The sequence below is a fragment of the Hordeum vulgare genome, chromosome 6H (assembly GCF_904849725.1).
Source record: "Hordeum vulgare subsp. vulgare chromosome 6H, MorexV3_pseudomolecules_assembly, whole genome shotgun sequence".
Taxonomy (NCBI): domain Eukaryota; kingdom Viridiplantae; phylum Streptophyta; class Magnoliopsida; order Poales; family Poaceae; genus Hordeum; species Hordeum vulgare.
Genome location: NC_058523.1, coordinates 30,282,253 through 30,306,130, shown reverse-complemented (window position 1 = coordinate 30,306,130; position 23,878 = coordinate 30,282,253). Strand labels below are relative to the sequence as shown.

The 23,878-nt window shown below is 42.4% G+C and overlaps 1 pseudogene; it reads right to left on the bottom strand.

Annotated features, from left to right (window-relative positions):
- Nucleotides 1-202: 202 nt before the first annotated feature.
- On the bottom strand, nt 203-23,576 carry LOC123404993 (annotated as a pseudogene).
- Between the last annotated feature and the right edge of the window lie 302 nt (nt 23,577-23,878).

Genomic DNA, 23,878 nt, shown 5'->3' with positions numbered 1-23,878 from the left:
CATGCATGCATGATCAAATGAATTCAGTCAAAGGAGCACATAGAATAGATTATTTTGCTGCATTTCATATTTCAGTATTCAGCACACATTTGAATCATCAGTGGTAGACATCAACAAAACTCTATGTCCTGGGGTTGGATAGTACGGATATGCATCAGGAACACAATAATAACCTTATATGTAGGAATCATGAAGCACAGATTCAGGAAGCAAACTTGGAGAGAAGCTCCTTGAGAAAGGATGGGCTGCAGGTCATGATTATTTGCTCCAGCCCATCAGCCGTGAATCCGCGTGCAAATTTGTGCTAGTTTTGAAGAACTCCAAGCAAGACTGCTTCAACAAGAGGCACCCGTTCCGCTCAGCCACGACAATGACGTCTGCCACCGTGTCCTTGCAAATCAATTCGGTCAACTTCTCTTCACAGATCGACTTGAGCCTTTGGATACCATATCTTTCTGCAGCTTCAAGGAGCTGCCGCAGCCAGTCTTCTTCCGTTTCATCCTCTTCTGTGTCATCATCCTCTTCCTTATCTTCAGTCTCATTGTCACTGTCAATCTCGAATTTGGGCATTCCATCAGTGTAGATGAAAGTAAGCAAGCCCTGGAAGACGTTGGCTTTGATGTTTTCTATCTTGGCAACAGTTGACGTAGCAGCACCCCAACAGTTGACGTAGCAGCACCCGCGTTCATGGAGCCAAAGAGTTGTGCTTTGAAGACGGCAGATCGGGCTGCAAGCATGTTCCTATGTGCAGCAAACTGCTTGCCGTCAACCTCAAACGTAATGTCACCACCCTCCTTGCTCAGGAGGAGATCGCCAAGATGGCTTTGCAAGTCAGACCGTGGCAATTCAGTGAATGGGAGAAGGGTGGTGCCCTTCTCCTTGTTCGCAGCCGACTCGAGGACAACAAGGTCACAGCGGATGACGAAGCTGTCGTCCTTGAGATGCCTTGATCTTTCAAAAACCTCCCTTTTCACGAATTCAAAATATTCATCCAAGTCCAAGTAAACTGGTTGGCTTTGCCGTTGCCGGATGTGCTTTGGTACCCGCAACTCAGGCTGGTCAATGAAACTGAAGACATACTGAACCTCAATGCTATGCTTGATATCGTCCTCACACTAGTGGGGACCGGGCCTATAGTCCCGGCCCGTAAGGGGCTTTAGTCCCGGTTCATCAACCGGGACCAAAGGCTTTAGTCCCGGCCCTGTTCCAAGCCGGGACCAAAGGTGCTCCACGTGGGCGCCTCGGAGCGCCCTCAGGGGCAGACCCTTTAGTCCCGGGTCTTTACACGGACCGGGACTAAAGAGTTTCAGATTTTATTTATTTTTGGGTTTTAGGTTTTAGGGTTTAGGTGTTCGGGAGATTAACGTGATGCCTCGTTTGGTGTTTGGGAATTAGTTTTCATATAATTCTAAATAGAAATAATTATGCATATATATATAAGATTAACTTATCTTACAAGCGAGCATATATATACAATTATATGGAGATCTGAATTATCGGGACTAGAGCCCGTCTATTCGATTACATGGACCAACATCAATAATGGTCCTTAGCTACACTAAATCGTCCTTTGTCATCTATAGCTTCCGTCCTCAGAAAGGTCGCAAGCTCCTCTGCAACAGCAATCGCGCGTTGCTCTGGTAGGGACTTCTCCCTCATGGCCATGTACTATATAAGCAGAGGAGATGAATATGAATATCAATCATGATAACAAAGAATGACGGGTAAAAATAGAGGTGTGAATGTTCATTGCTTACGTCGTATCTGTGATCCTTGTGCTCAGAGGTAAACGTGCGAATGGTCTCGCAAACATAGTATCCGCATAGATGCGTCCCCCGTGGCTGCTGGTCGCACTTTACGAGAATAGAATATATATAATCAAAATAATAATCTAGCATCATAAATGTATTGAAAATAGAAGTATATCATACTACTACTTACCTGAGCCGCTCTAAAGGTCAGCTTCTCAGGCTCGATACCGGGAGTCACGCACTTGAACCGCTTCCAAACCCTGCCCGACAAGGATAATGATTTGCTAAGTTTTTCATTAATTGATATATCAGAAAATCATCGAAAGAGACCGATAGAGCGCAAGAATGATTGAAATTACCCTTGGAGCATGTCCTGCAGGCTTTGGAACTGTTCCAAGGGTCTCGATAATGGGTCGAAGGCATCAACTCTTCCCTTATCAATTTGAATGTCCAACAGAATCCAATGAAAGCTGCACATGTATATATATATATGTGTGTGTGTGTGTGTCAGTAACTTATCAATTACACTTATAAGTGAATGGACACAACAGAGTAAAGACCCTCACCTGAAGTTGTATGGAAACAGTATGTGGTCACAGAAATTTTGATCTGTTAGAAACCTTAGAAGGTTTTCCTCCGTCTCCTTGGGTTTATCAGTTAGCGTCGCTATATGTATTTTATCTGGGTCAATAAACCTAATATTTAGGATGTTCCTATTTTTACAATCCAGAATCTTCATTCTGCATAATAGAGTACAAGTTATATATAGACAATGAATTGAAATAACTAAACAAGTTATATGTAGACAACGAATTGAAAAACTTACAGACAATAGCAACTCATAAGCGATTTGTCGAGGGCGTCGGCATTGTACATCTGGAAGAGATCATCAAAGTCGATATGGATTTCTTCGGGGTGGCCGTAGTACTCCCGTGGGACACTCACCACGATCATCATTCTCCCATTCTTTGATTCACTTAAGTACCATGTATGCAAGTAACGCATATTTGTTGGAAGATCATCTTTGCTGACCAAAGGCGCTCCCATGACAAACTGTGGCTTAGGGGCTACCACAGCCTTGGGTAACTTGTCGTCTTGGGAAGCCAGAATGTCTTCAACCGGGATACCCCATTCATTCGCCCACTTCTTTGCTAATTCCAAATCTTGCCCCTGCACCAGAGGGGGGACATTCTCGGGTAACACCCTGAGGGGTGGGATCGACTGTTTGGCCTGTTGTCCAAGCTGAGGAACGTCTGATCTTTTTTTGCTTGTAGTTGAACTTGATTTGCTCCCACTTGCACTTGCACGTGATCTGCTCTTTTTCACTTCCTTCTGCAATGTGCGTGTATAGTCATCAGGCTTATGGTGTAAGTCATAATGTGATGGAAGGTTCATGAAGTATTTTGCAAACGCTATTTGCTTCTCGGTGTATTCCGGGCGGGGCTCGGGTTCCTTCTTTTTCATCTGCGCATCATGATGTTCCTTTGCTATCCTGGCGTTTTCCTTGGGGGTACGATCATAAGGTCTGATAGGAAGATTAGCATGAGGTACCTTCGGGAGGGGCGACAGTTTGCGCTTTGGGAGGCTCCGTCGCTTAGAAATCATCGGCGGAGCGTTCTTGCTGGCACGCTTCCGCTTAGTATCCGGAGCGGGCGGCGGCGGAGACGGACGACCCAAGTCTGGCGGCGGTGATCGAGATGGACTCGTGTTGTGCTGGCCGACGTCATGTGGAGGGCTTGGAGGTGATGGAGGTGTAGGTGACCTGCGACGACTCGGAGGCGGTGTTGTCCTTGGGGCCGAGCCTGGAAGCTTGATGTAGTTCTTGTTCCATAGGATGACTCCACCCAGTACTTCTCCGAGTGTCCTCTCATCTTCGGGCCCAGCTATGTCGAGCTCCATATCATGAAACCCCGCCATGATTTCATCCACCCCGACTTTAGCAAAGCCAGCTGGAATCTCACGGCCATGCCAGCGTGCATCAGGGCCAGAAGGTAAAGCTTGTCCGACGGCCACCTTCATGGATATGTTCTTGAATTTCTGATGGAGTTCACATGATGTTGACTCCTTGATTCCATCCACGGGGTAGCCGGGACCGCCCTCTATCATTCTTTGTGCATCATCGGGCGGGGCCTCAGATTCAGCCACGCTGCTTTTCCGCTTAGATGGGGCGCCGGTAATATCGAGTGCAGGATCTTCCTGGCGCGCTACTCCTCTAAGCTCATCAATCTGTTTATGTTGCTCGTTAATCCTGGCAAGCAACTGGTTGAACTTGTCATTATCCTCATCGTGCTGCCGCTTCTTTGCTCTCGCTCGGCTTCTGTAAGTGTCTTGGTCTCTGGCAAACCCAAGCCACCATGGGTAAGAAGGACCGAAGCCTCGCGTTCGTCCTCCATGTTCGTCATTGCCGAGGACCAGTGTGAGCAAATCTTTCTCTCTATCTGAAGTGAACTGTCTTTTTCCCTCCTTAATTTCTTTCACTATCTTTTTCCAATTCTCCCTGGGTATCCTAAGACCGTCACTGCAGATGAGGTCCCCTGTTTCTTCGTCGTACGAACCACCATGCGCAAGGAACCAATTTCTTGCTCTCAATTCCCACTCATCACGGAGTGGTTCAGGTACGATGCCTTTAGCTAGCAGATCTTGCTCTTTTCTTATCCCACTTTGGGATGGCAGTCTCATAGCCCCCTGGCCCCAGCTTGTGGTGATATTTCTTCTTGTCGGCATTTTTCTTGTTCTTTAATGATAATGCCTGGGCATCTTCTGACTCCTTGTACTCTTGAAATGCCTTCCAATGATTCGCCTGCTTTGCTAGATACCCCTTGAATACTGGCACTTTCTTTGTCTTCAGATAGTTTTTCCATAGCTTCTTCTTCTAGCTACAGAACAGTTCGGCCATGTTCTTTAGAGTTCACTGCTTGACTTTGGCCCTCAGTTTTTTTGCGGCGTCTTCATTCTCACATTATGGCAGGTTGAAATGTGACATGAGATCATTCCAAAGATTATCTTTGTACCTTTCAGCGACATAGTCACTATCGGCTGCCCCTTTGCGCTTGTTCCACTCCCGAACGCTGATCGGGACGTGATCCCTAATGAGAACTCCGTATTGCTTCTTGAATGTGTCAGCAACATTCTTAGAAAGCTTGGGTTCGCTTGTAGGCAATATCACCTCAAAGGTGTAATGCGTCCGTGCATCCAACTTTCTAGTCGGGCCTCGTTTCGTAGCTTTGCTCGACGTGGAGGCCTAAGAGGGAGAAACATTCGTCAAATGAATGTATATGTATACAATATAGAGCTATCTCCAATATTTTTCACATATTACAAGTGATTGTCGAACTTCATATGTATACCTCGCCGGACTCTCTACCGGCTTCTCCACCGGCTTCTCCACCAGTGGAGCTATCACCTTCTCCGTCATTGGACCTATCTCCTGCCCCATCGGCTCCATCTTCGTGTCGGTCGACCTCTATTCCATATCTGGAGGGGTTTAGATATGACGACGGAGATTCAGCTGGTTCAACGTCGGGGCCGTCTTTGATTATATCTTCGAGAAGTTCTTCCTCTTTGAGGTTCCTGATATGTGGATCCATAGTTCTGCAAAAAACGGACATTTGATTATCTAATAAACTAACAAACTATATAAGAGGGGTTGGAAACTTCGAAGTGTCGTTTTATATAGGAGGACCTTTAGTCCCGGGTCTTGGCTAGAACCTAAACTCTAAAATATGTCTAACGAATTCTCTTAACCTTTAAGGATTTAACAAAATGGCGACATTCTAGATGTGTAGAAAATGATCCTATTTTTCCTGATCTCATCTACCCTTCTATATGTCACATTGTCTAGTGTCAAAGGACTTTGTTGAACTTTGTACCAAAAAAGAATTATTCTATCAGGAACTCCGTTCCAAAACAACTTTAGTCCCGGGTCGTGGCTCCACCCGGGACTCCTAGATTTCTGCATAGTATTCAAAGTAGGAGTACTTTTCCAATTTGAGCATTCAATAAGCAAAACCAAATCGTAAAATAAAGTAGTATTCAAATTAGCATGCATTCAATTATAAGCAAAACTACATCATCTCTTTTGTCCGTACATCGTCGAATATTATCACTAATACTCCTCGAATACTATCATACATATAGCATCACTGATACAGCTAGAACCGTAGCGCCCGACGGGTATCGTCGCGGGCGGTGGACACCCAAAGTGAAGGAACCATCACATGATCATAGCTCCAGTGAGATCCCCGAAGAACCTGCCAGGTATGTTCGAACCTGCCCTCCAACGCAACCATGTAGCGACGGACGTGCTCATCCTCCTCACTGACACGGTGACGTACCACCTCCGCGGTGTCCGAAAGCCTCGACACCGTCACTGGCCCACGCGACCGCCACCAAACAAGGATCGGGTCAACAACGGGCTGGCTCCTCACCAACCTATGCCCCCTGGAAGGTAGCACCTTCCAATACCAGCCGGGCGGAGCCCAATCCCGGACATGGCCCCTCTGATCAAGCAGGTGTCCTCCGCCGAGTCGACGACGAGGATGCGGGATAGGCATCGTAAAATGAACTAAAAAAAATAAACTAATTCTATTAATTTTCTTGCTAAAAATAAACTAATTGTATATATAGTAAAATAAACTATTAACACTTAAGCATATACAATAGAAAAATTAAGCAATAATCTAAGAAACACTAATTAAGCATCTATATGCGTAGAAATGTCTTCTTCTTCTTCTTCTTCTTCTTCTTCTTCTCTCTTATTTTCTTCTCCGCTTCTTCTTCAACTTCTCTTCTTCTACTTCTCCTCTTCTTCTATTTTTCCTCTTCTTCTCCTCCCCTCCTCTTCTTATTCTCCTTTTTCTTCTTTTCTTCTCCTCCTCTTCTTATTTTCCTTTTTCCTAATCGTATTTTCTTATTTTTGTTCATCTTTCTTCTTCTTGTAACCCTAACCTAATTCTAAATATTACTAACCCTAATAATCTAGCACAAACCTAATAACAATAGGAATTAAATGACAAAAAAAATCTTTTCTTCTTTTCTTCTCCTTTTTCTTCCTTTCTTCTCCTTTTTCTTCCTTTCTTCCCTTTTTCTTCTTTTCCTCTCCTTTTTCTTCTTTTCTTCTCCTTTTTCTTATTTTCTTCTCCTTTTTCTTCTTTTCTTCTCCTTTTTCTTCTTTTCTTCTCCTTTTTCTTCTTTTCTTCTTTTCTTCTCCTTTTTCTCCCTTTCTTCTCCTTTTTCTTCCTTTCTTCTCCTTTTTCTTCCTTTCTTCCCTTTTTCTTCTTTTCTTCTCCTTTTTCTTATTTTCTTTTCCTTTTTCTTCTTTTATTCTCCTTTTTCTTCTTTTCTCCCCTTTTTCTTCTTTTCTTCTCCTTTTTCTTCTTTTCTTCTCCTTTTTCTTCTTTTCTTCTCCTTTTTCTTCTTTTCTTCTACCGACCGGAGTGTTGGGGAGGAGGGGGCGGGGGGCTTACCGACCGGAGGCGTCGACGACGGCGAGGAGGACGGCAGGAGGCGGCGAGGAGGACGGCGGCGGCGAGGAGGACGACGGTGACTGCGAGGAGGACGTCAGGCGGCGGCGAGGAGGATGGCGGGCAGCCTGACGGCGTCGTCGAGTTCGTCGGTGCGCCGCGCCGGGAGGAGAACGAGGAAGAAGAGAGAACGAAATGCGATTTGGGATGGAAATTTTCTAACTCCCGCTTATATAGGTGGATCTTTAGTCCCGGTTCGGGGCTCGAACTGGGACTAAAGACACCCTTTAGTCCCGGGTGGAGCCACGACCCGGGACAAAGGCCCTTTTTCGGCACACCAAAAGGCGGGAAGCAGGGGCCTTTAGTCCCGGGTCGGGGCTCGAACCGGGACTAAAGACACCCTTTAGTCCCGGGTCGTGGCTCCACCCGGGACTAAAGCCCCTCCGCTGGCTGTCGATAAGTTTAGTCCCACCTCGCCCAGCGAGGGGGACTAACACTTGTTTATAAGCCCCGTCGGAGCATCTCCATCGAGCTCCTCTCTAAAGCAGGCTTACGGGCCTAAACTGATTGTAAATTTAAAAATTGAAACTATATTTGAAATTATGGAGAAAATTAAACCTGAATTCAAAGTGAGGTCACTTTGAATTTAGGTTTAAGTTTCTCTATAAATTCTCATATAGTTTCAATTTTTTTCTATTCTCAAAATTAACTATTTTGTTATTTTCAATTAAAAACTATGTTTATTAAAATTCTTTTTGCATATTTGAGAATTTGACAAAACTATGATAATGAAAAGTGTTTGAAATTGAATAAATAATTAAAAACTATTTTATATTTTCAAAATTAATTATTTTGACTATCCAAACTATTAACTATTTTGTTATTTTCAATTAAAAACTATGTTTATTAAAATTCTTTTTGCATATTTGAGAATTTGACAAAACTATGGTAATGAAAAGTGTTTGAAATTGAATAAATAATTCAAAACTATTTTCTATTTTCAAAAGTAATTATTTTGACTATCCAAACTATTAACTATTTTGTTATTTTCAATAAAAAAACTATGTTTATTAAAATTCTTTTTGCATATTTGAGAATTTGACAAAACTATGATAATGAAAAGTGTTTGAAATTGAATAAATAATTAAAAACTATTTTCTATTTTCAAAACTAATTATTTTGACTATCCAAACTATTAACTATTTTGTTATTTTCAATTAAAAACTATGTTTAATAAAATTCTTTTTGCATATTTGAGAATTTGACAAACTATGATAATGAAAAGTGTTTGAAATTGAATAAATAATTCAAAACTATTTTCTATTTTCAAAAGTAATTATTTTGACTATCCAAACTATTAACTATTTTGTTATTTTCAATTAAAAACTATGTTTATTAAAATTCTTTTTTCATATTTGAGAATTTGACAAAACTATGATAATGAAAAGTGTTTGACAAAAACTGGATGCACTTCGTGTACAAAACGGACAATCTCTCACGAAGTATCAGGGTTTCGAACGAGAAGTCATCTCTTACAAAGGGATTTCATTTTTTTGAACTTATTTGAACTCCATACTTTTCGTGTGTTCAAAATGCACCATTCAAAGGCACATCACAAAATTTCAACAATTTCTGACTTCATTTGGTATTCTTCGTGCATTTACTTATTTTTTTTTAGCTAGTTGACCCTGAAATTGAAAAGCACTACAAATGAACTCTGAAAATGTTGAAAGTTGGCATGGTATCAGTGCCGGCCCTGGGGCGGGGCGAGCTGGGCGGCCGCCCCGGGCCCCCCAAAAGTTAGGGCCCCCATACAAGGTATATACGTAGGCATACATCTCTTCACCGGCAGCGATTGAGCGAATGTTTTTTAAATCAATTTCAGCGGTAGTGCTTTAGCGCTCAGCCTGTACGACATGCAAAATTGTAAAGTAGATACGATGGGCCTGGCTCATAATTGCACGTACGTGAAGAGTGGAGACTGAGTAGAAAGAAAGGAATCATTTGATTCAGTAATCACGATTTGCTCCTGTTAATTATGATCGTTCGGTCCTTCCCTGCCTCTCGGCTCTGGCTGCGTAAATGACTCGATGACTGCGGCAGTAGGTACGTCTCGTCGAGCCCTCTGTCCCTAGTAGCCTGTTCTTCTTCCTGGTTTTTTATTCTAATCCTCATTCCCAAATTCTCAAACAGATTAACAGGAAATTGTTGATAGGGCGCTGATGTGATGTAGATCTCTATTTATTTTGCAGGTGATCTCATGTAGATCTTTTTGATCGTGGTTTTGGTTTCGATCATGACTTTCATATATTTTTAGATGGACTCAGCAATGACGACACCGACGGTCTAATCAACTCTTATTTTCTCATTCGCGTAGTTCGGTATGACTGATTTTGTATTTTCACTGTACTGTTGATTTCGTTTTTGTTGATATAATGGGATTTAATATTTAAACATATGAAGCAATGTTTTTCACGTCATTCATATGGATTTACTTATCAATTTTAAATTTTTAATTGCTCTGACTCTTTTATTTGGGGTAACAAAATTAAAATTAACATTAGTTAGTGCAGAAACTAAACTATATGCAAATTTGTATTCAGACTATATATATGGACTTAACTTGGCTTATCTACCTAATTGGTATCTGAACCTGTAGTTTACTCCAATAGTTACAGTGAAACTCGGCACTAAATATGGCCTTTTGCACACAGTTTTTTCTACTTTTTTTCATACACCAATATTTCAATGTTTATGTTAAAGGCCCCGTGTTTTATTTTTGCCCCGGGCCCCTAAAATCTCAGGACCGGCCCTGCATGGTATCATCATTTCACCCACATAGCATGTGTTAAAAAGTTGAGAGGGCTACGACAAAAACTGGATGCACTTCGTGTACAAAACGGACAATCTCTCTCGAAGTATCAGGGTTTCGAACGAGAAGTCATCTCTTACAAAGGGATTTCATTTTTTGAACTTATTTGAACTCCATACTTTTTGTGTGTTCAAAATGCACCATTCAAAGGCACATCACAAAATTTCAACAATTTCTGACTTCATTTGGTATTCTTCGTGCATTTACTTAATTTTTTTTGAGCTAGTTGAGCCTGAAATTGAAAAGCACTACAAATTATCTCTGAAAATGTTGAAAGTTGGCATGCTATCATAATTTCACCCACATAGCAATGTGTTAAAAAGTTGAGAGGGCTACGACAAAAACTGGATGCACTTCGTGTACAAAACGGACAATCTCTCTCGAAGTATCATCGTTTCGAACGAGAACTCATCTCTTACAAAGGGATTTCATTTTTTTGAACTTATTTGAACTCCATAATTTTTGTGTGTTAAAAATGCACCATTCAAAGGCACATCACAAAATTTCAACAATTTCTGACTTCATTTGGTATTCTTCGTGCATTTACTTATTTTTTTTGAGCTAGTTGACCCTGAAATTGAAAAGCACTACAAATGAACTCTGAAAATGTTGAAAGTTGGCATGGTATCATCATTTCACCCACATAGCATGTGTTAAAAAGTTGAGAGGGCTACGACAAAAACTGGATGCACTTCGTGTACAAAACGGACAATCTCTCTCGAAGTATCAGCGTTTCGAACGAGAACTCATCTCTTACAAAGGGATTTCATTTTTTTTGAACTTATTTGAACTCCATACTTTTTGTGTGTTCAAAATGCACCATTCAAAGGCACATCACAAAATTTCAACAATTTCTGACTTCATTTGGTATTCTTCGTGCATTTACTTTTTTTTGAGCTAGTTGACCCTGAAATTGAAAAGCACTACAAATGAACTCTGAAAATGTTGAAAGTTGGCATGGTATCATCATTTTACCCACATAGCATGTGTTAAAAAGTTGAGAGGGCTACGACAAAAACTGGATGCACTTCGTGTACAAAACGGACAATCTCTCTCGAAGTATGAGCGTTCCGAACGAGAACTCATCTCTTATAAAGGGATTTCATTTTTTTGAACTTATTTGAACTCCATACTTTTTGTGCGTTCAAAATGCACCATTCAAAGGCACATCACAAAATTTCAACAATTTCTGACTTCATTTGGTATTCTTCGTGCATTTACTTATTTTTTTGAGCTAGTTGACCCTGAAATTGAAAAGCACTACAAAACTATGGAAATGAAAAGTGTTTGAAATTGAATAAATAATTCAAAACTAAAAGTTTTAGTACATTCCATACATGCATTACATAAAAGGTTTAATACATTATTACATTATTGCACCAATATTCCTCTCTATTATTTCTGTTTTCTTCTGGGTCGTAGCCATGGAGAATCTTCATCATTCAGTAGGATGCTTGGGTCAGTTTTCACTTTGAAGGGCGGAATTTCATGAAACTTATTATAATCTACTCACATGTCTGTCTTGTCATCTACTCCCACGATGTTTCTTTTCCCTGAAAGAACTACGTGGCGTTTTGGCTCATCGGACGATATCTTCTTTTGCTGATTTCTTTTTCTCGTTTTTGTAGACATGTCCTTCACATAGAAAACCTAAGCGACATCATTGGCTAGGACAAATGGTTCGTCCATGTACGCAAGATTGTTGAGATCCACTGTTGTCATGCCGTACTTTTGGTCTACAACTACCCCGCCTCCTGTCAGCTTCACCCATTTGCACCGAAACAAAGGGATCTTAAAAGTAGGCCCATAGTCAAGTTCCCATATCTCCTCTATGTACCCGTAATATGTTTCCAAACAGTGCCCATTCTCGTCTGTTGCATCAAAGCGGATAACACTATTTTGGTTGGTGCTCTTTTTATCTTGGGCAACCGTGTAAAATGTATTCCCATTTATCTCATACCCTTGAAAAGTACATATAGTCGAAGATGGTGGCCTGGCCAAACAGTACAACTGATCTCCAACGGTGTCGTCATTCATGAGATGTGTCTGCAACCAACTGCCGAAAGTCTTCTCGTGTTCCCCTTTAATCCAAGAGTCAGCCTTCCCCGGGTTTTCGGAGCATAGAATATTCTTGTGTCTCATGATATACGGAGCCACCACGGTGGAATTGTGTAGAACTGTGTAGTGTGCTTGAGAGAAAGAATGCCCGTCCATACATACTTTTTCTTTCCTTCCTAGTGTGCCTTTTCCTGTCAGCCTACCCTCATATCGAGATTCAGGAACACCAATCGGCTTAAGGTCAGGAAGAAAGTCCACACAAAACTCAATGACCTCCTCTGTTCCATAGCCCTTGGAGATGCTTCCTTCTGGCCTAGCACGGTTACGAACATATTTCTTTAAGACTCCCATGAACCTCTCGAAGGGGAACATATTGTGTAGAAACACAGGACCGAGAATTCTAATCTCTTCGACTAGGTGAACTAGGAGGTGTGTCATTATATTGAAGAAGGATGGCGGGAACAACAACTCAAAGCTGACCAGACATTGGACCACATCAATTTGTAACCTTGATAGACTTTCTCGATCGATTACCTTCTAAGAAATTGCATTGAGGAATGCACATACCTTCACAATTGCCAGGCGAACATTTTCCGGTAGAATTCCCCTCAATGCAACCGGAAGCAATTGTGTCATAAGCACGTGGCAGTCATGAGACTTTAGGTTTTGGAATTTTTTGTCTTTCATATTTATGATTCCCTTTATATTCGACGAGAAGCCAGTTGGGACCTTGATACTGAAAAGGACTTCAAAGAAGATTTCCTTCTCTTCCTTAGTAAGAGCGTAGCTGGCACGCCCTTGAAACTGCCCTGGATGCATGCCATCTTTTCCTTTATGACGTTCCTGGTCCTCCGGTGCTTCCGGTGTATCTTTTGACTTCCCATACAAGCCCAGGAAGCCTAGAATATTCACGCAGAGATTCTTCGTCAGGTGCATCACATCGATTGCCGAGCGGACCTCATGGACCTCCCAGTAGTAGCTCCCAAAATATAGATTTCTTCTTCCACATGGGTACGCGCTTATCAGGGCCGTTAGGAACAGGTTGGCTGCCAGGACCCTTTCCAAAGATTACTTTTAAATCTTTGACCATATCAAATACTTCAGCACCTGTACGGATGACAGGCTTCCCCCGGGGTTCTGCCTTGCCATTGAAATGATTGCCTTTTTTCTTAAAGGGATGCTTGGGCGGAAGAAAACGACGATTGTACGGGTACACATTCTTCCTACATTTGTCGAGATATATACTTCCTGTCTAATCCAAACAGTGCGTGCATGCATTGTATCCCTTGTTTGACTATCCTGAAATGTTACTAAGAGCAGGCCAATCATTGATGGTTACGAAAAGCAACGCTCGAAGGTCAAATTCCTCTTGTTTGTGCTCGTCCCACACACGTACACCTGGTTCAGCCCACAGCTGTAAAAGTTCATCAACTAATGGCCTTAGGTACACATCAATATCGTTGTCGGGTTGCTTTGGACCTTGGATAAGCACTGGCATCATAATGAACTTCCGCTTCATGCACAACCAAGGAGGAAGGTTGTAGATACATAGAGTAACGGGCCAGGTGTTGTGACTGCAACTCTGCTCCCCAAAAGGATTCATGCCATCTGTACTCAGACCTAACCATAAGTTCCTTGCGTCAGCTGCAAATCTCGGGAACTCTCTCTCGATTTTTCTCCACTGCCGACCATCAGCGGTGTGCCTCAACTTATCGTCTTTCATATGATCTTCCATGTGCCATCGCAACAACTTCGCATGATCTTTATTTCTGAACATACGTTTCAACCGTGGCATTATAGGAGCATACCACATCACCTTGGCAGGAACCCTCTTCCTGGGTGGCTCGCCCTCAATATCACCAGGGTCATCTTTTCTGATCTTATACCGCAATGCAGTGCATACCGGGCATTTATCCATATTCTCGTACTTCTCACCGCGGTAGAGGATGCAGTCATTAGGGCATGCATGTATCTTCTGCACGTCTAATCCTAGAGGGCAGACAAGCTTCTTTGCTTCGTACGTGCTGGCGGGCAATTCATTCTTTCTTGGAAGCATCTTCTTCATCAGTACCAGCAAATTTTCGAATGACGAGTCAGTCACACCGGTCTCTGCCTTCCACTTCAGGAATTGCAGTGTGCTACCCAGCTTCTTCTGGCCATCTTCACAAGTTGGGTACAACAATTTGTTGTGGTCCTGTAACATCTGCTCGAACGGCAACCTCTCCTTTTCTGTGTCGCAACCTCGCCGTGCATCAGAAATGCCCGGCCAAGATCGTCAGCGGGCTCATCTGGTTCCCGTTCTTCATCCTGATCTTCTTCTTCATTGTCTTCCATTGCGGTATCAGCATACTCAGGGAACATAGATCGGTAGTTGTCATCATCGTTCTCTTCTTCTTCATCGTCGTCTTCCATCATAACCCCTCTTTCTCCGTGCTTGGTCCAAACATTATAGCCCGACATAAAACCGGACCGAAGCAGGTGGCTCTGAATGACTCTTGAGGAAGTGTAATCCTTCTCATTCCGACATTCAACACATGGACAAAACATATAGCCACCACCATGCTTGTTCGCATCGGCTGCATCTCGAAAAGAATGCACGCCTTCTCTGTAAGCGGCTGTGCGTCGATCACCGTACATCCATGGATGGCTCATCTGCGTTATACGACAGTATATCAAATACAATCACGATCCTAAAAATTAGTACCGCACGGTCTAAACGAGGAAATATAGTTGCTAACCTTTTAGAATAAGTAGAAATAAAGAGGAAGAGGTTTAAGCGTGGCTCGGGCATCTCATATCGTAGTTGTGTTCGGTGAACTGAAGCGGCATCGCTCTAACACACATTTCAACAAACACCTCTAGTGCATCCAAGAAAAATGGAGAGCTAGCACACACCCACACTCTTCCATCTAAGAAAAATGCAAGGAAGAGGGGAGAGGGGGCTGTGGCCAATATATATAGGCAGAGGACTTTAGTCCCGGTTTGAAACACAAACCGGGACTAAAGGTGGCGCACATGCGGGCTGCACACCGCGTAGCCCTTTAGTCCCGGTTTGAGACACAAACTGGGACTAAAGGCTCCTTACGGGCCGGGACCAAAGCCTCGTGGGCGGCATTGCGATTTGGGGCCACGTGGCCGGGCCTTTAGTCCCGGGCCAGATGGAGGCCGGGACTAAAGGGTCCAGGCCAAAGGCCCGTTTTCCACTAGTGAATATCATCCTCCTTTAGAAGTCAATGTAGTTAAACCCACTCCAGTTGAAGAGAAAGTCATTGCCTATAATGATCCTGTTGTTCCTAGTGCTTACATTGAGAAACCACCTTTCCTTGTTAGGATAAAGGATCATTCTAAAGCTTCAACTGTGATATGCAGAGGCTACATTAGAACACCTACACCGCCTGAGCAAATTAGAGTTGAACCTAGCATTGCTATTATCAAAGATCTTCTATCTGACGATGTTGAGGGACATAATATTCACTTCTGTGAAGATGCTGCTAGAATTGCTAAACCTCACGCTAGGGACAAACATAGGCCTCTTATTGGCATGCCTGTTGTTTCTGTTAAGATAGGAGATCATTGTTATCATGGCTTATGTGACGTGGGTGCTAGTGTTAGTGCAATACCTCAATCCTTATATGATGAAATTAAAGATGAGATTGCACCTGTTGAGATAGAGCCTATTGATGTCACTATTCAGCTTGCCAATAGAGATACTATCTTCCCTGTGGGAATTGTTAGGGATGTTGAAGTCTTGTGTGGTAAAACGAAGTATCCTGCTGATTTCCTCGTTCTTGCTACCGCACAAGATAGCTTTTGTCCCATCATATTTGGCAGACCTTTTCTCAATACCGTCAATGCTCATATTTATTGTGAGAATCAAATTGTCACTGTTGGCTTTGAAGGTGTGTCACACGAGTTCAATTTCTCTAAGTTTGGTAGACAACCTCATGAAAAGGAGTTGCCTAGTAGGGATGAAACTATTGCCTTAGCCTCTATTGTCGTGCCTCCGACTGATCCCTTAGAGCAATACTTGCTTGAGCATGAAAATGATATGCATATGGATGAAAGGGATGAGATAGATAGAGTTGTCTTAGAACAATATCCTATCCTTAAGAATAACTTGCCTGTTGAACTGCTTGGGGATCCACCCCCACCAAAAGGCGATCCTGTGTTCGAGCTTAAACAGTTGCCTAATACTCTTAAGTATGCCTATCTTGATGAAAAGGAGATATATCCTGTCATTATTAGTGCCACCCTCTCAGAGCATGAAGAAAAGAAGTTACTAAAAACTCCGAGGAAGCACCGTGCTGCTATTGGATATACTCTTGATGATCTTAAGGGCATTAGTCCTACCCTATGCCAACACAAGATTAAAACTGATCCTGATTTCAAACCAGTTGCTGATCATCAAAGGAGATTAAATCCTAAGATGAAAGAAGTAGTAAGAAAAGAAATACTAAAGCTACTGGAAGCATGTATCATCTATCCTGTTGCTCATAGTGATTGGGTGAGTCCGGTGCATTGCGTTCCTAAGAAGGGAGGCATTACCGTTGTCCCTAATGATAAGGATGAGTTGATCCCACAGAGGATTATTACTGGCTGTTGGATGGTGATCGATTTTAGGAAATTGAATAAAGCCACTAGGAAAGATCATTACCCTTTGCCTTTTATCGACCAAATGCTAGAAAGGTTGTCCAAACTCACACACTTCTGCTTTCTAGACGGTTACTCTGGTTTCTCCCAAATACCAGTTGCACAATCTGATCAGGAGAAAACCACTTTCACCTGCCCTTTCGGTACCTTTGCTTATAGATGTATGCCTTTTGGCTTATGTAATGCACATGCCACCTTTCAAAGATGTATGATGGCTATATTCTCAGACTTCTGTGAAAAGATTGTTGAGGTTTTCATGGATGACTTCTCCGTTTATGGGTCTTCCTTTGATGATTGCCTCAGCAACCTTGATCGAGTCTTGCAGAGATGTAAAGACACCAATCTTGTCTTGAATTGGGAGAAGTGCCACTTTATGGTTAATGAAGGCATCATCTTAGGACATAAAATTTCTAAAAGAGGTATTGAAGTCGATAAGGCTAAGGTTGATGCAATCGAGAAAATGCCATACCCCACAGATATCAAAGGTATAAGAAGTTTCCTTGGTCATGCTGGTTTCTATAGAAGGTTCATTAAAGACTTCTCTAAGATTTCTAGGCCTCTTACCAATCTCTTGCAAAAGGATATTCCTTTTGTTTTTGGCGATGATTGTGAGGAAGCCTTCGAAATACTTAAGAGGGCTTTGATAACTGCACCTATTGTTCAACCACCTGATTGGAACTTACCTTTTGAGATCATGTGTGACGCTAGTGATTATGCTGTTGATGTTGTTCTAGGGAAAACAGTCGATAAGAAGTTGAATGTTATTCACTATGCTAGTAAAACTCTAGACAGTGCCCAGAGAAACTATGCTACTACGGAGAAGGAATTTTTAGCAGACGTGTTTGCCTGTGAAAAATTCAGGTCTTACATAGTTGATTCCAAAGTCACTATTCACACTAATCATGCTGCTATTAAGTACCTCATGGAGAAGAAGGACGCTAAACCTAGACTTATCAGATGGGTTCTCTTGCTACAAGAATTTGATTTGCACGTTGTTGACAGAAAGGGTGCTGATAACCCAGTAGTAGATAACTTGTCTAGGTTGGAGAACATTCTTGATGACCCACAACCTATTGATGATAGCTTTCCCGATGAGCAACTGAATGTCATCAATGCTTCACGTAGTGCACCGTGGTATGCTGATTATGAAAACTATATCGTTGCCAAATATATACCACCTAGTTTCATGTACCAGCAAAAGAAGAATTCTTCTTTGACCTGAGCCATTACTTTTGGGATGATCCTCACCTTTATAAGGAAGGAGTAGATGGTGTTATTAGACGTTGTGTACCTGAACATGAACAGGTACATATCCTACATAAGTGTCACTCCGAGGCCTACGGAGGACACCATGCAGGAGATAGAACCGCACACAAGGTATTGCAATCCGGTTTCTATTGGCCCACTCTCTTCAAGGATGCCCGTAAGTTTGTCTTGTCTTGTGACGAATGTCAAAGAATAGGTAATATTAGCAAACGTCAGGAAATGCCTATGAACTATTCACTTGGCATTGAACCATTTGATGTCTGGGGCTTTGATTATATGGGACCTTTTCCAAAATCTAACGGGTATACTCACATCTTAGTTGGTGTTGATTATGTCACTAAGTGGGTAGAAGCTATCCCCACTAGTAGTGCTGATCACAACACCTCTATCAAGATGCTGAAAGAAGTTATCTTCCCTAGATTTGGAGTCCCTAGATATCTAATGACCGACGGTGGTTCACACTTCATTCATGGTGCTTTCCGTAGAACGCTTGCTAAGTATGATGTCAACCATAGAATTGCGTCTCCCTATGACCCTCAGTCCAGTGGTCAAGTAGAGCTAAGTAATAGAGAGATTAAACTGATTCTGCAAAAGACTGTCAAGAGGTCTAGAAAGAATTGGTCTAAGAAGCTCGATGATGCACTGTGGGCTTATAGAACTGCCTATAAGAATCCCATGGGCATGTCTCCGTACAAAATGGTGTACGATAAAGCATGTCATTTTCCTCTTGAGCTAGAGCATAAAGCTTATTGGGCAATCAAAGAACTCAACTTTGATTTCAAACTTGCCGGTGAAAAGAGGTTATTTGATATTAGCTCGCTTGATGAGTGGAGAACTCAGGCATATGAGAATGCCAAGCTGTTCAAAGAGAAGGTTAAAAGGTGGCATGATAAGAGGATACAAAAGCGTGAGTTCAATGTAGGTGATTATGTCTTGCTATATAACTCTCGTTTAAGATTCTTTGCAGGCAAGCTTCTCTCTAAATGGGAAGGTCCCTATGTTGTTGAGGAAGTATATCGTTCCGGTGCTATCAAGATCAACAACACGGAAGGTAATTGTCCGAGAGTGGTAAATGGGCAGAGAATCAAGCATTATATCTCAGGTACTCCCATAAATGTTGAAAGCAATATCATCAATACCATAACTCCGGAAGAATACCTAAGGGATATTTATCAACCTGTTTCAGACTCTAAAAACGAAGAGGTATGTGATTCGGTAAGAAAACAGAGTCCAAAACTTTTCTAGTACGCAATTTTCTCCGTTTTGGAATATTCGAAAAATACAAAAAATGGAAGTAGTCCGGAAAGTGCGCGAGGAGGCGACAAGCCTGCACGGCGCGGGCCCAGCCCCTGGCCGCGCCGTGAGGGCTTGTGGCCATCTCGTGCGCCTCCCGGACTCCGATTTCGTGCGGGGTCCTCCTTCTGGTCTGTAAAAATCATTATATATACTTCCGTTTGGTCTGACCCCTGCATCACGCAGATCTCTTCTGTTTTTCGTTTCGAGCTTGTTTTCTGCGGCAGATCTAGGTCAAGATGTCTTCTCAGGATTCAGAGGGGGAGAGCTATGTGCCTGATTACCTTGCTAACCCCAAGGTTTATGGGGACTTGGATCCTTATAGCTCGACAACTGATGAGGAAGAAGATTATGTTCCGAAGGGGAAGGAACAAACAAGTTCCGATGAAGAGGAGGCTCCTCTACCTCAAGCTGGGCACACTCATGTGAAGTTCAAGAAGTCGAGCCTCCCTGACTCAAGGAAGAAGCCTAAGACCTTGTTTATCCCTTCTCGTTTCTTGCAGGAGAGTAAGCAGGAATTATGCCAAAGGGTGTTGAAGCTTGAAGAGGAAAATGATGATTTGAGGGAGCAGAATTTTATGCTCAAGTGGAAATTAAACAAACTCAAGACCTCTTCAACAACTCCACCACCATCACCACCAAAGGAAGACAAATGAGCATTGGTATGGGCCATCCCCTTGGCTTGTGCCAATCTAGGGGGAGTTGCCCCGGTATCGTATCACCATCACATCTTTTGCCTTTACCTTTGTTTTAGTTTTCCTTTTCAGTTTTCTCTTTGTCTAGTAGATTAAAAGTGTTAGTGTTTTAGTTTTGATTTTTGCTTTGTGTCACCCCCTATGTATTCGATCTTGTGAGCCATATAATAAAGAGTGTCTTAGTTGAAGGGCTTTGCCTCTTGCCATGATCAAAAGAGTGAGAATAGAACAAAAGCATGAAAGATCATGTAATGATCTTATGGGAAGTGATGGCTTCACACATAAAAAGAATGATGATTGAAACTTGTTGAGGGTAGCCAAACGTAGACCTTGGTCATTGTTGCAATTAATAGGAAGTGATAAAGAAGGAGAGGTTCACATATAAATATATCATCTCTGACACCATCTATGATTGTGAACACTCACTAAACTATTGCATGCCTAGAAGTAGATGTTGGACAAGGAAGACAACATAATGAATTTTGTTTGCTTGGCTCCGAACAATGTTATATGATTCGAGATACCTTAGCATGTGACGATTGCTTCCACCTCATATTAGCCAAAACCTCCCGCACCAAGTAGAGATACTACTCGTGCATCCATAAACCTTCAACCCAGTTTTGCCATGTGAGTCCACCATACCTACCTATGGATTGAATAAGATCCCTCAAGTAAGTTGTCATCGGTGCAAGCAATAAAAATTGCTCTCTAATATGTATGATCTATTAGTGTGTGGAAAATAAGCTTTGTACGAACCTGTGATGAGGAAGACATAAAAGCGACAGACTGCATAATAAAGTTCTTTATCACAGGAGGCAATATAAAGTGACATTCCTCCGCACTAAGAGGACACAGATTCAAACCTCAAAAGCGCATGACAACCTCTGCTTCCCTCTGCGAAGGGCCTATCTTGTACTTTTACTTTTTGCCCTTGAAAGAGTCATGGTGATCTTCACCTAATTCCTTATCTCGCCTTTATCTTGGCTAACATCATATGCTAGGGAAAGATCTATATTCATATGTCAACTTGGAGGTAGGCATTCATGAATTATTATTGTTGACATTACCCTTGAGGTAAGCAGTTGGGAGGCAAAACTGTAAGCCCCTATCTTTCTCTGTGTCTAGCTGAAACTTTGATCTCATGAGTACCACGTGAGTTGTAGCAATTGTAGAGAACGAAAGAATGATTGAGTATGTGGATTTGCTTTACAAGCTCTTATTTGACTCTTTGTGATGTTGTGATAAATTGCAATTGCTTCAATGACTAAAGGCTATCGGTTGTTATTTCTCGGTAAGGTTCTTGATCCATGCTTTACTTTGTGAAGGAATTATCACTTTAGCATGAGAAATTATATGTTGGTATTGCTGTTCTGATCTTGATCATGATGCATGCATGTTCGTATCTTGTTTTGTCGACACCTCTCTCCCTAAACATGTGGACATATTTATTGAGCTACGCTTTCGCTTGAGGACAAGCGAGGTCTAAGCTTGGGGGAGTTGATACGTCCATTTTGCATCATGTTTTCATGTTGATATTTATCGCTTCTTTGACTGTTATTTCACTCCACGGTACAATTCTTATGCCTTTTCCCTCTTATTTTGCAAGGTTTACATGAAGAGGGAGAATGTCGGCAACTGGAATTCTGGCCTGAAAGTGGAGCAAAGTTGAGATACCTATTCTGCGCAACTCCAAACGCCGTAAAAATCAACGAGGATTTTTTCTTGATTTATCAAAAATACCGGGCCGAAGAAGTGCCAGAGGGGCGCCAGGGGTTGGCCACAAGCGTGCACGGCGCGGCCACCCCCCCAGGTCGCGCCATGAGGGCTTGTGGGCAGCCTGCTGGCCCACTTGCTCTCCTCTTTTGCTATATGAAGGGTTTCGTCCAGGAAAAAAAATCAAGGAGGAGCTTTTTCGTGGATTCGCCGCCGCCACGAGGCGGAACTTGAGCAGAACCAATCTAGAGCTCCGGCAGGACAATCCTGTCGGGGAAACTTCCCTCCCGGAGGGGGAAATCGTTGCCATCGTCATCACCAACACTCCTCTCATCGGAGGGGACTCGTCACCATCAACATCTTCATCAGCACCATCTCATCTCCAAACCCTAGTTCATCACTTGTAACCAATCTCCGTCTCGCGACTCCGATTGGTACTTGTAAGGTTGCTAGTAGTGTTGATTACTCTTTGTAGTTGATGCTAGTTGGATTACTTGGTGGAAGAGTTTATGTTCAGATCCTTGATGCTACTCATTACCTCTCTGGTCATGAATATGATTATGCTTTGTGAGTAGTTACTTTTGTTCCTGAGGACATGGGATAAGTCATGCTAATAGTAGTCATGTGAATTTAATATTCGTTCGATAATTTGATATGTTGTATGTTGTTTTTCCTCTAGTGGTGTTATGTGAACGTCGACTACATAACACTTCACTATTATTTTGGCCTAGAGGAAGGCATTGGGAAGTAGTAATTAGATGATGGGTTGCTAGAGTGACAGAAGCTTAAACCCTAGTTTATGCGTTGCTTCGTAAGGGGCTGATTTGGATCCACTAGTTTTATGCTATGGTTAGACTTTGTCTTAATTCTTCTTTCGTAGTTGCGGATGCTTGCGAGAGGGGTTAATCATAAGTGGGATGCTTGTCCAAGTAAGGGCAGTACCCAAGCGCCGGTCCACCCACATATCAAACTATCAAAGTAACGAACGCGAATCATATGAACATGATGAAACTAGCATGACAGAAATTCCCGTGCGTCCTCGGGAGCATTTTTCCTCCTATAAGGCTTTGTCCAGGCTTGTCCCTTGCTACAAAAGTGATTGGGCCACTTTGCTGCACCGTTGCTCCTTTTGTTACTTGTTGCTTGCTATGAATCGTCTCACCACACAATCACTTGTTACCGACAATTTCAGTGCTTGCAGATATTTCCTTGCCGAAAACCACTTGTCAGATCCTTCTGCTCCTCGTTGGGTTCCACAATTTTACTTATCGGAAGGACTACGATTGATCCCCTATACTTGTGGGTCATCAGCCGATAAGTAGGGAGTCAGGTCAGCAGGGACAAACAGATGGTTATGCTTGTCCACAAAATTCTTGACGAACAAGAGGCCACTGCTATCTTGTAGCTCAACCTAAAAGAGAGCGGGACACCCGCACCGAGTAAGACCCCTCGGTGTTCTTTTTTATTTCAGCTCTGTTAAAGTGCTTAAGGGACCGTCATCCTTGTCTGCAGCACTTGTATGTCCTTATGTATGCATTTTGTTTCGGACCCGGACCCCTGTACTTCAGATCATCCTTTCTAACACCAAACCCTTTTTCGCATATCCTACGTAAAACATGTAGGCTTCTACCTCAGTTCTGAAAGTCTTATTCACAATCTCTAAGTATTCCATATACTCATTCATGTCTGAACTAGCCATGCCTTTATTATCAATTCCTGTACCTTGCAAGTGTACATCATCCATGTCTATGTCATCCTTGCATGCATCCTCATCATTATCATCCGTGCACGTACCATTCATTTCTTTGGGGTCCATGGCTACGAAATCATTATCCTTATCATCCATGCCTTTGCCTTCGTTTCCTCTATCATCCATGTCCTTGTCATCCTTGCCTGTATCACCCAAATTTTCATGTTTCTAACTCAGTCCTTCAAAATCTGTAAGTAAGTATAAAATATGCCCTCATTGAATCCATAAATATTTAATTGATTGTACTTGCTGTAACTCATTATCTCCTAACTAAATCCAAAGTCGACGAATCCTTCAAGTCCCCTGATAGATCTGCCCTGATAGATCAATTATCTCTAAACTCCATTCAAAATTGTCTCCTAACTAAA